The sequence below is a fragment of the Rana temporaria genome, chromosome 3 (genome assembly GCF_905171775.1).
Source record: "Rana temporaria chromosome 3, aRanTem1.1, whole genome shotgun sequence".
Taxonomy (NCBI): Eukaryota; Metazoa; Chordata; class Amphibia; order Anura; family Ranidae; genus Rana; species Rana temporaria.
The window spans coordinates 243268828-243279539 of record NC_053491.1 but is presented as its reverse complement, the minus strand read 5'-3'; positions in this window follow the sequence as shown (position 1 = coordinate 243279539).

Below are 10712 nucleotides of genomic sequence, written 5' to 3'. Positions count from 1 at the left end.
GCCCTAAAAAATACATTCTTATTCATGATGATAAGCGGGGGGGGGGGGCCACCGACGACCTCACCTTTTGAAAGGAAAATTCAAAAGAGGGACAGCAGCAGCACTTACTATTTTGGTGGAGCCATGCCTGTGGACGAGTCTGCTCCTCACACTTCCTGTCTCCTCTCTCTCAGGAGCGATGAGAGAGAGACAACAGGAAGTGACATCATGGCCTTAGATGTCAATCAATCTGCCCGGCCGTAGTAATAGACACTACGAGCGCCGGGCAGACACTGTGGCTACCCGGTAAGCGCCACAATGCGGTTCTAAAGCCCGCAAATGAAGCGCCGCGTCTGCAATCTTGTGATTGCATGGACGTAGCGCTTCCCATAACGCACGTGGCCGGCGCCACATAGTGCAACTGCATTTGGTAAAAAAAAAATTGAAATTAAACATTTTTTTTTCTTAAAGGGGCCGTTTAAAAAAAAAAAAAAAAAAACTTTTTTTTTTTTTTTTTTTTTTTTTTTGTGACTACAGGAGGGGGGGCGGCGCCCGGGCGCCCCTATGGACGAGCCGCCACTGCGTGTATGGAAGAATTAAGTCTTGCTCTCACTAGCAGCATACTTAATGCACTACAATATCTATACTCGGAGGAGTATAGGTTGCTGGAAAACCTCCCCAGGATCCTCATACAGGTGCTGGCTTTCAGGCTAGCCAGACTAGAGCCTCTTCACCCCCCCCCCCCCCCAATGGTTGTGCAACAGATTATTTTTAAAATTTCCAATAACAAATGACTAAATATACCTCTGAATCATAATCAGGTTTGTCAAAAAGGACAATATCCCCTGCCCCCCTCTTCTCAGCAGGCCTGATAATTAAATATTTTTTAATTCTTTCAGACCCTTTATTATCTTGCTAGATTAAAAATTTTCTAATATTATCCAATTTATTAGGATTACTATCAACCATAGTTTAAAAAACCCCTAAAAACGATTACGCTAATTTGATATTGGTTTCCTTTTGCAATAATGTGGCTTTAATAAGCATGAACATTCCCTCCCCTAAAATCCTTTTTTTTTGTTCTTCCTTTCTTCTCTGCAACCTCTCTATTACTGAAATCACCCTACACGTGCTTTGTAGCCCCCCCCCCCCATCCGCTCCCTAAACATCTGTTTCATGCATTCCATTCCTTCCTCCTTTCCAAGGTTCCCAATATCTCTCTCTCCTTTGAGTCCTGTTCAAAGAGAGAAAAACTGACTGTATATGCCAGACAATAATGTAGCACTACCCCTGAAGGAGCTGCTGGATTGTTTTGGGTCTACGCTTGGTGATTAACCCCTTAAAGTGGCTCAAAACCCTCCCGTTACACACCTGGCAATAGTTTGAGAGTTGTGGACCTCAGTAACGTGTGAGGAACACAACAGCAGATTTTGATATAAAAGGGATTACCTTGAGTGGAGGGATCCTGCAGTATTAAAGGATAGGCTGCACACAGGCTTTAAGATAACCAAATTAATGCTTTACTTAAAGAAGAGCAAAAGAACATGAGTAAAACAGTAACATTCTATTTGCAGATCCCTGCAATATCAGTGACAACATTAACCCTTGGCAAAAGCTAGGCTGCAATATCAACTAGACCTGTGTGAGCACACAGCAAGGGATCGCCTTCAACAAACATGCACATTGAAACGTCCTCTTGCCAAGCCTCACCCAGCTCCCGTCTCTCTACAATTCAATATAAAACAGTAGAACGATTTAAGTATGACAGATCAAAGTAGTAGAACTGATTACTCGGCCAGCGAGCAATGCAACCTATATACTGAATATAACTCTAAACAGATAGTCCTTGAATGTTATAACTACTTAGGGTGGCCAAATTTCAACTCAGTCTCAACCTAACAGTTTGTGCACTTGATCGTGGGCATGCGGTGGCGCGCTAAAACAAATTGTAATCCAGTAAGGTAATAGCAAAGTGGTAAAGTCTCCTGGACAGTCAGACCACAAACATGACTGTCAGCAATCCGCCCTTCCGCAAAACAACAGTACTTTCAGGCAAGTGTCCGTCTCACCCAATCGGTGTAGGCCTTGTCCCTCTACGACACACTATCCGGTCGATCAGCAGACTCCGGTCCACAGACAGGTCGCAGGGTTACTGGAATCTCGTCCGATGACTCCAGTAGAATCTCCGTCTCACCGCCGCTCCTCCCGGGCATATGCAGGCCTCAACTGCGGCCTACTCCCTGTGGAGGCACTCCAGTCAGTGCCATCCTGGGTTGAAGAGGTGGTCCCGAGAGAGCGCACCAAAAGCGGCCTCTCCCTTAAATTACCTCCCTTTCCAGGTGGTGCGGAAGGCAAAGCATTCTGGGATTGCCCAGCTGCTCTCTGGGTAATGCAGTCCATTACAGGCCAGGGCAAGTGGAGTCTCTTCTCCTACTAAACTCAATTGCCCAACAGGTGGCTGTAGCCCAATTCGGCCACTGGAGGGAGCTGAGATCCTTCATGATCAGCAATAGTAGTCTTTGTATTACATCAAAAGGGCAATACCCGCTACAATAAGTAAGCAACTTATCTATAAAATCAAAGTTTTATTCTTCAACAAACATTAAAATCCATACATTTCGTATGTACAGTATCTCACAAAAGTGAGTACACCCCTCACATTTTTGTAAATATTTTATTATATCTTTTCATGTGACAACACTGAAGAAATTACACTTTGCTACAATGTAAAGTAGCAGGTATAAAGCTTGTATAACAGTATACATTTGCTGTCCCCTCAACATAACTCAACACACAGCCATTAATGTCTAAACCGCTGGCAACAGAAGTGCGTACACCCCTAATGTCCAAATTGGGCACAATTAGCCATTTTCCCTCCCCAGTGTCATGTGACTCTTTAGTGCTACAAGGTCTCTCTCATGTGTGAATGGGGAGCAGGTGTGTTAAATTTGGTATTATCGCTCTCACTCTCTCAGGCTGGGTTCACACTAGTACGACAAACGCTCCGACATTGGGAGCTCATGTCGCATGACGTGTGAAAATCAATGTTTTCCTATGAGAACCGTCTTAACTGGTCTGACACAAGACGGTCCGACTTTGAAAATTCTCCCTGTACTACTTTGGTCTGACTTTGATCCTACTTCAGCCCATTGAATATCATTGAAGTCGGACCAAATTAGGAGCCTTGTCCTAACCATCCGACTTTTGACATCCGACATTGTGATTACAGCAGCAGTAAAAATAATTTATCTTGCACTGGGATTGTTCTGATTGGTCAAAAAAAACAAGTCAGACTATCACAAAGTCGGATCAAAGTAGTATCCTGTTCATGAAAGTCGGATGTAGGATCAATGTAGGACTGATGTTGCAGAGCAAAGTAGGATGAAAGTCGTATCACTGTCATGTAGTATCAGTGTGAACCCAGCCTGATACTGGTCACTGGAAGTTCAACATGGTACCTCATGGCAATTAACTCTCTGAAGATCTGAAAAAAAAATTGTTGCTCTACATAAAGATGGCCTAGGCTATAATAAGATTGGCAGGACCCTGAAACGGAGCTACAGCAAGGTGGCCAAGACCACACAGCGGTTTATCAGGAAAGGTTCTACTCAGAACAGGCCTCGCCATGGTCGACCAAAGAAGTTGAGTGCACGTGCTCAGCATCATATCCAGAGGTTGTCTTTGGGAAATATATGTATGAGTAGACGCTATAATTTTTGCGCAAACCAATCAATATATGCTTATTGGGATTTTTTTTAACCAAAAATATGTAGCAGAAAACCTATTGGCCTAAATTTTATGAAAAATGTTTGTTATGAAGAAATTAGCATTTTTATGTTTTTTTGGATATGTTTTATAGCAGAAAGTAAAAAATATTTTTTTTTCAAAATTGTCTTTCTTTTTTTGTTTATAGGGCAAAAAATAAACAACGCAGAGATGATCAAATACCACAAAAAGAAATCTCTATTTGTGAAAAAAAAAGGACATGCATTTTATTTGGGTACAGCGTTGCATGACCGCGCAGTTGTGAGTTAAAGTAACGCAGTGCTGTTTGGCAAAAAATGGCCTGATTATGAAGTGGTTACGATAACTATAAAAAAGGCGTATTTGCAGGAAATACTTGTGAAAGAATTGAACACGACAATAAGCATTTAATTACATCAAAAGACAAGTATCTTCAAAGCAAAAGATTTTGCAAGTTTTTTTGGAGTCAGGGTGTGACAGCACCAGGGCCGGATTAACAATAGGGCTGATGGAGCTGCAGCTCCAGGCCCCTTTCTCAAGATAGGCCCATTTGCCCAAAAAAAAAAAAAAAAAAAAATTTTTTTTTTTTTTTTTTTTTTTTAAGAATTTTTTTTTTCTAAGATCGAATTTGGGGGGTTGTAGCTCGATGACCAGAAGTCACAGAAACCCCACATTTGGGGGTAGGCATGGGAAGAGCTATCCCACAACTGATCAAAATATGGGATGGCTATCATTTATGGTTCCGGAGATACGGGCCTGCTTGCACAGCCTGTCAGAAGCTACATTCAGAGCGGCCAATATAAATACAAGCTGACACACTGCAGCAGACTGATAGGATCACAGTGCTTATAATAATTATTTGTATATTACTCATGGTAATTAACCCCTTGCCAACCAGGCCAATTCTGACACTTCTCTACTACATGTAAAAATCATCATTTGTTTTTTGCTAGAAAATTACTCTATGGTGGTCTTTGCACTTTTTATGTTGCAGGGTACAGAGCTGCACGATTCTGGCTAAAATGAGAATTGCAATTTTTTTGCTTAGAAGATAGATCACGATTCTCTCACGATTGTTGCGGCGTAACATCATCTTTCACATTAAAAAAAAAAAATGGGCTAACTTTACTGTTTTGTTTTTATGGTTTTTATTATTCATTGAAGTGGGAAAATGCAGTGTGACATAAAATATTGGCAGCAATAGCCATTGTATTCCCTAGAGTCTCTGCTAAAATATATATAATGTTTGGCAGTAATTTTCTAGCGAATGATATTGCTTTTTAACTTAACAAACAAGTGTTGGACTTTAAGTGGTTAAATTTAGTTACAATGTTAGTTAGTTACAATGTTTCATTTTGTTTACAAACTTCGCAGACTGCCCAGATTTGTTCTTTACACACAGAAGTGTATCCCTTTGATCTAAGAAGGAAGTGTCAGTTACAATGTTTCCTGTTAAAAACTTGGCAGACTGCCCAGATATTTTCTTTTGATAGCTGAAAGTCTCTCCACTTGTTATATGAAAGAATCGTCAAACTCTGCATTGGAGATCGTCAGGGGGGTTGAATCGAGATCACGATTTTTTAAACGATTAATTGTGCAGCTCTAGCACGGTATTTGCGCAGCAATTTTTCAAACATGTTTTTTTGGAAAAAAATGTTTCATTCATTAAAAAAACAGTTAGTTAGTTAAGTTAGCACATTTTTTTTGGTATCCTAAGCGATGCTTTAAATTTTTTTAGGTTACAGAGGAGGTCTAGTACTAGAATTATTGTTCTCGCTCTAACGATCGTGGCGTATGTAACCTGTGTGTATCTGGCTCTGATACTACCAGTGCCTACCCAGCCACTGACTAGTATCTCTCCCCAGCCTGTCCCCACACACCCTCTCACCTGCTGACCTGTGGATGGGGGAATCACTCCTGCAGTGTTATTGTGTTCTGCCAGTGAGTACAATGATCAGTGTTGCTAACTATAGCTGGCAGCACTGATTGTTTTAAGAAAAAAAAACAGGCTGGTTGTACTCAAGTTGATTAATAGATTGACTTGTGTAAAACCAGCTAGCCCATACATAGATTGACTATGGCTGGTCTCTGCATAATTGGCGTAATTTCAATCCATGTATGACCCGCTTAACCACTACTTAGTCCCTAAATATCCTTCCACTCCTGTACATAGTGCTCACTGTCATACTCTCCACACTCCTCTCCTGTACATAGTGCTCACTGTCATACTCTCCACACTTCTCTCCTATACATAGTACCCACTGTCATACCCTACACACTCCTCTCCTGTACATAGTGCCCACTGTCATACCCTCCACACTCCTCTCCTGTACATAGTGCCCACTGTCATACCCTACACACTCCTCTCCTGTACATAGTGCCCACTGTCATACCCTCCACACTCCTCTCCTATACATAGCGCCCACTGTCATACCCTTCACACTCCTCTCCTGTACATAGTGCCTGCTGTCATACACTTCTCTCCTGTACTTAGTGCCCACTGTCGCACCCTCCACACTCCTCTCCTGTACATACTGCTCACTGTCATACCCTCCACACTCCTCTCCTATACATAGTGCCCACTGTCATACCCTCCACACTCCTCTCCTATACATAGTGTTCACTGTCATACCCTCCACACTCCTCTCCTATACATAGAGCCCACTATCATACCGTCTACATTCCTCTCCTGTACATACTGCCCACTGTCATACCCTCCACACTCCTCTCCTGTACATACTGCCCCATCATACCCTCCACACTTCTCTCTGGTACGTACTACCCTCTGTCATACCCCCTCACTCTTTCTGTACATACTGCCCATTGTCATACCCTTCACACTCCTCTCCTGTACATAGTGCTTTTTTCCGTACCCTTTGTACTCCTCTCCTGTACATAGTGCCCACTGTTAGACCCTCCACATTCCTCTCCCTCACCTGCACATACTTCCCACTTATATACCGTCCATACTCCTCCCCTATGTCGCTTACCCACAAAAACAGTTCTTTAAAATTATACTGAATATCCTCAATGTTACCAGCTCTAGAATGGACACACTTTTGTTAGTAGTTCAACTAAAGGAAATATCAGTTCTCATATTTGTTCTGCCCCATTATTAGTACTCATTTAATTTTGTGATTACTACTATGATGTATAGAGGAACATCGGGGATCTCAGCTACTCTAAATATAGCACTTATATAAAAAAGTGGCCCTGAAAATATTTTTTAAATGTTGGCAACTGTGCACTTAGGCACTGCCCAAGGGCCACCGTCCACCGGGTCAGTAGGGGGCCCCATGAGATGCTCCTGGGATCCTGTGATAATAAAGCGGTAGTAAACTTTCCTGACATTACTACTTTTTAGAGGCCCTGGGGTAGGTTATGCCACAACGTACAAGTATGCACAGAATATTAGCACATTAGGGTACACTTAAATTTTCAGACTGAGCCCTCCAGTGCTGCGATGAATCAGGCGGGGCCTGGACACTTCCATCTTCACCCGGTCTTCCTTCTGGGTTCTGTGCCTTTGGTCACTTGCCTTGGCTGGGCTGCGTTCATGTCATTCCCACGCATTTATTTATTATTTATTACACCCCATTCACACCTCCGCGACAAAACGCCCGACGCCGGCCGCTCGTGCCGCTGGAGGGGAGAATTCCCATTGCTGTCTATGAGATGGTTCACATCTCATAGACGCCGTACACCTGCGGCATGAAAAAAAGTCCCGGACCCTTTTTTTCAGGCGGCATTGGCGTTCGGCCATACAAAGCAATAGGAAGGATTTGTAAAAAAAAAGTTACACTATTCGCGGCAAAATACGCCGCGTACGCGGCGTTACTTGTCGTGGAGGTGTGAATGCAGCCTAAAAGGCCCCACCAAAATCCTCAGCACCAGGCCCATGATGTTCTTAATCTGGCCCTGGACAGCACCCTCACTTTTATCACTGAGCTTGAGAACATACTGTTCCTGGTCAAGCATCCATCCGGAAATCAACATGAGGCTACCTCATCTGTGAGAATGGATGTAATAAAATAACCCACATGGGCACAATTGCTTTGCAAATACGAGTTACAATACAATATGTGACAGCTCCAAATTACTGAGTGGATGTAGTCCAAAAATTCCATTGCACTCTAAATGGAAGAATAAGATAATTACATCAATTGTAGCACTGGTATAGTTAATACAAACTAAAAATACTGTAAACTTCACCGACTGGTATAGAATATACAACACTCCAGATTTTTATTAAAAATCCCAATATGTTTATCATATAATTGAATGCATGTTTCCATAATCATGGCAAATACAACATTCTATCTAGCAGTAGATTTGACAGCAGCAAAATAATTAATCTGAGCTTTAAACCAAATTTCCAGGTCCTAATTGGATACATATGTGACTAAGCTGACAGGGTGCCGTAACCACCAGATAACATAAAAATGAATCTTGTGGGAAAAATCATAGAATCAAAAACGATAATTAGGAGTGATGTTCTCAGTTAAAGAATGTTTTCCCCCAAGTAATTGATCCAGGACTTATTTAGCGTAATGTCACAGTGCCAGATTTTAAATAGCACAGGATGTACCAGAAACCCCTATGAGGTCAGTAATGTGATTTTCGCCTAGAGTTACTGTATGGCTTAAATCTGACCACTAGCACAGAGGACACTGGTGAAAGAATAACTGGCATAGTGAATTATAAGCCTGTTAATACAGGGATTTGTTGCTTTTCTCTACTCTGTGTAGACTGGAAAATCCTTATTGTTTATGTCTCTCTCATCCTCATATCTCTTCTCTATCCAAACAGCAAATGTGTCCTGCAATTTGTGCCAAAAGTATCAAGCCAATTCCTGTGGTGAAGTTAACTCCACTATACTTTCTAAATTCTCACATGCTTCTGCTCCGCTTTCCTTCTCTAATTGGGACAGCCCATAGAATTGTTACTATTTATCAAGTTCTGTTTTGATAGACATATGGGAGCTGCTTTGCTGACTTTTTATTGTGCAAGCTCCAGTGCTATCATCTTTATCTTTAATTCAGTACATTATTTATTACATCAGTAGGAAATAGCTCAAGTGTAGAGCTGAATGGGATGCAGTCCCTTGCAAATTCTTCTTTAGGGATTTCCCGTATTTGCTTTTATTAAATGTAACTTAAAAAAAAAAGAAAAAACATGGGTTTCCCACACAGGTTTTTTTTCGGCAATCCAGAGAAAACAAACACTTCATATCAGCCTCCTGGCTTGCCCTTGCAGGGCTGTTGCTTCTCTGGTCTCAAACATAGGTATTTTTCTGTTTCTCCAGAGATTACCCTCAACTACTGTGCACACATGCACCTCTGGCTGGTCCCATGCCACCACACAGACTCCTGGAGAGGGTGGAACCCGGCTTGCTCCATCCCTCCCAAATCTCTGCAAAGTCTTAGGATTCCAGGACCACTGAGAACACTGAGCAACCAGCTTCCTTTGTACCTAATCTAAACCCGGAGCTCCTCAACCAGTATGGATTTGAACCCTGATTGCCAGTTAACACTTCTTACATTGACAGTGAAATTGTACTGTCACAAATCATTATTTTTTTTCCATACTTAGGCAGAAGGCAAGTCCTCAAAAGTGGAGCCCAGTGTCTAGCACAACAACTCAAGGAGGTTGGGCTGCCATAGACAAACATCATGGGTAAGGTTCTCTTCCTTCACATTATTTCTAACCAATGGGCTCCTGGTATTCAGTTTGCAATGCCTAATCCTGAGTAATAGTGGAGTGCCACATGTTGGGCTCATGGCCACCACATGTACTCTATTCCATTCATGCTTTGACATGGGAGTGGTTCCTCTAAGCACATTGGGATTATCTGGGTCTGGCGCTCCTCAATGTGTCTAGGGCCTTTGTCCTATGCTATGTGAGAGTTGCCCCCATTAGAGATACCTGGTCGGCCCTAAACAGCAGGCCTTACAGTAATGAGTTTCCAGGCAGCCCACATTGATACAAATCTGTTACCAGGAGATATTCCCAAGAGACTTTAAGAGACGGAGGAGTCCAGAAGGCCTTGTCAATGCTTTATTGAACAATCAATCAAAATCTTTGTATACACACTTACAGTCATTCTGATCCCAGATCCCTAGAGAGGGGATGCAAGTAATCAAAAAAGTTGTGCTGCTTCCCTCATCTGAGATAAATCCTTACAGTCTACATCCTAGGTGTAGTTTGGTCTCCAGCCATCTTCCAGGATGATGATGTCAGCTCCCCATCAAAACTATTTATACTCGTATTCTCTATCCAAGATGCCCCACTGCTATCAGGGGCAGGGCTAGCATGAACTCTTCATGCCCCCTACCTATTACTGGTATCCTACCTATGGGTCCTGTATGGGCTAACACAGAACCAACACCAATTAAAGCGGAGCACCAACCTATTTTTAAACATTAGCTTAATAAAATAGCATACCCAAATGCATTACAAAACGGGCGGTATTTTAATATTTTTTGTGACAGTACCTTTGTTTACAGCATCTGTCACTCTGCTTCCTGTCTCCATCTGCTGCGGGTATTCTGTGGGTAGTGCGTCATATCCTCTCAGGCACAATGTATCCTGGGAGCTTTTGTCATTGCTCCCAGGAGTCATTGCGGAGCCTTGGTGCGAGTTATCGCATGATTTCCTAATGCGGAAGTGACCTGATAATAACAACAGAGTGCGGAGGGCGTTTCAAAACCCTCAATAACAACAGCGTGCAGTCACCATTCTGATTGTTGCCATCACAATGGGGTGGTAACTTTCAGCGCCGCCGCCCGTTGTGATGGCAACCCAGATGTTTTCGTCCCTGCTCCCTGTAAAGACTAAGCATGCGTGGGAATGAGCGGTGAATGATGGGAGTTCAGCATTCATCGCAACTAGGAAGTAAGTGCTTGTGGGCTTCTCATGCCCACAAGCAAAATGGAACCAGCGCTCCTGAGAAAATAAAAGTTAGAATTACAGACTAAATCGCTATGCCC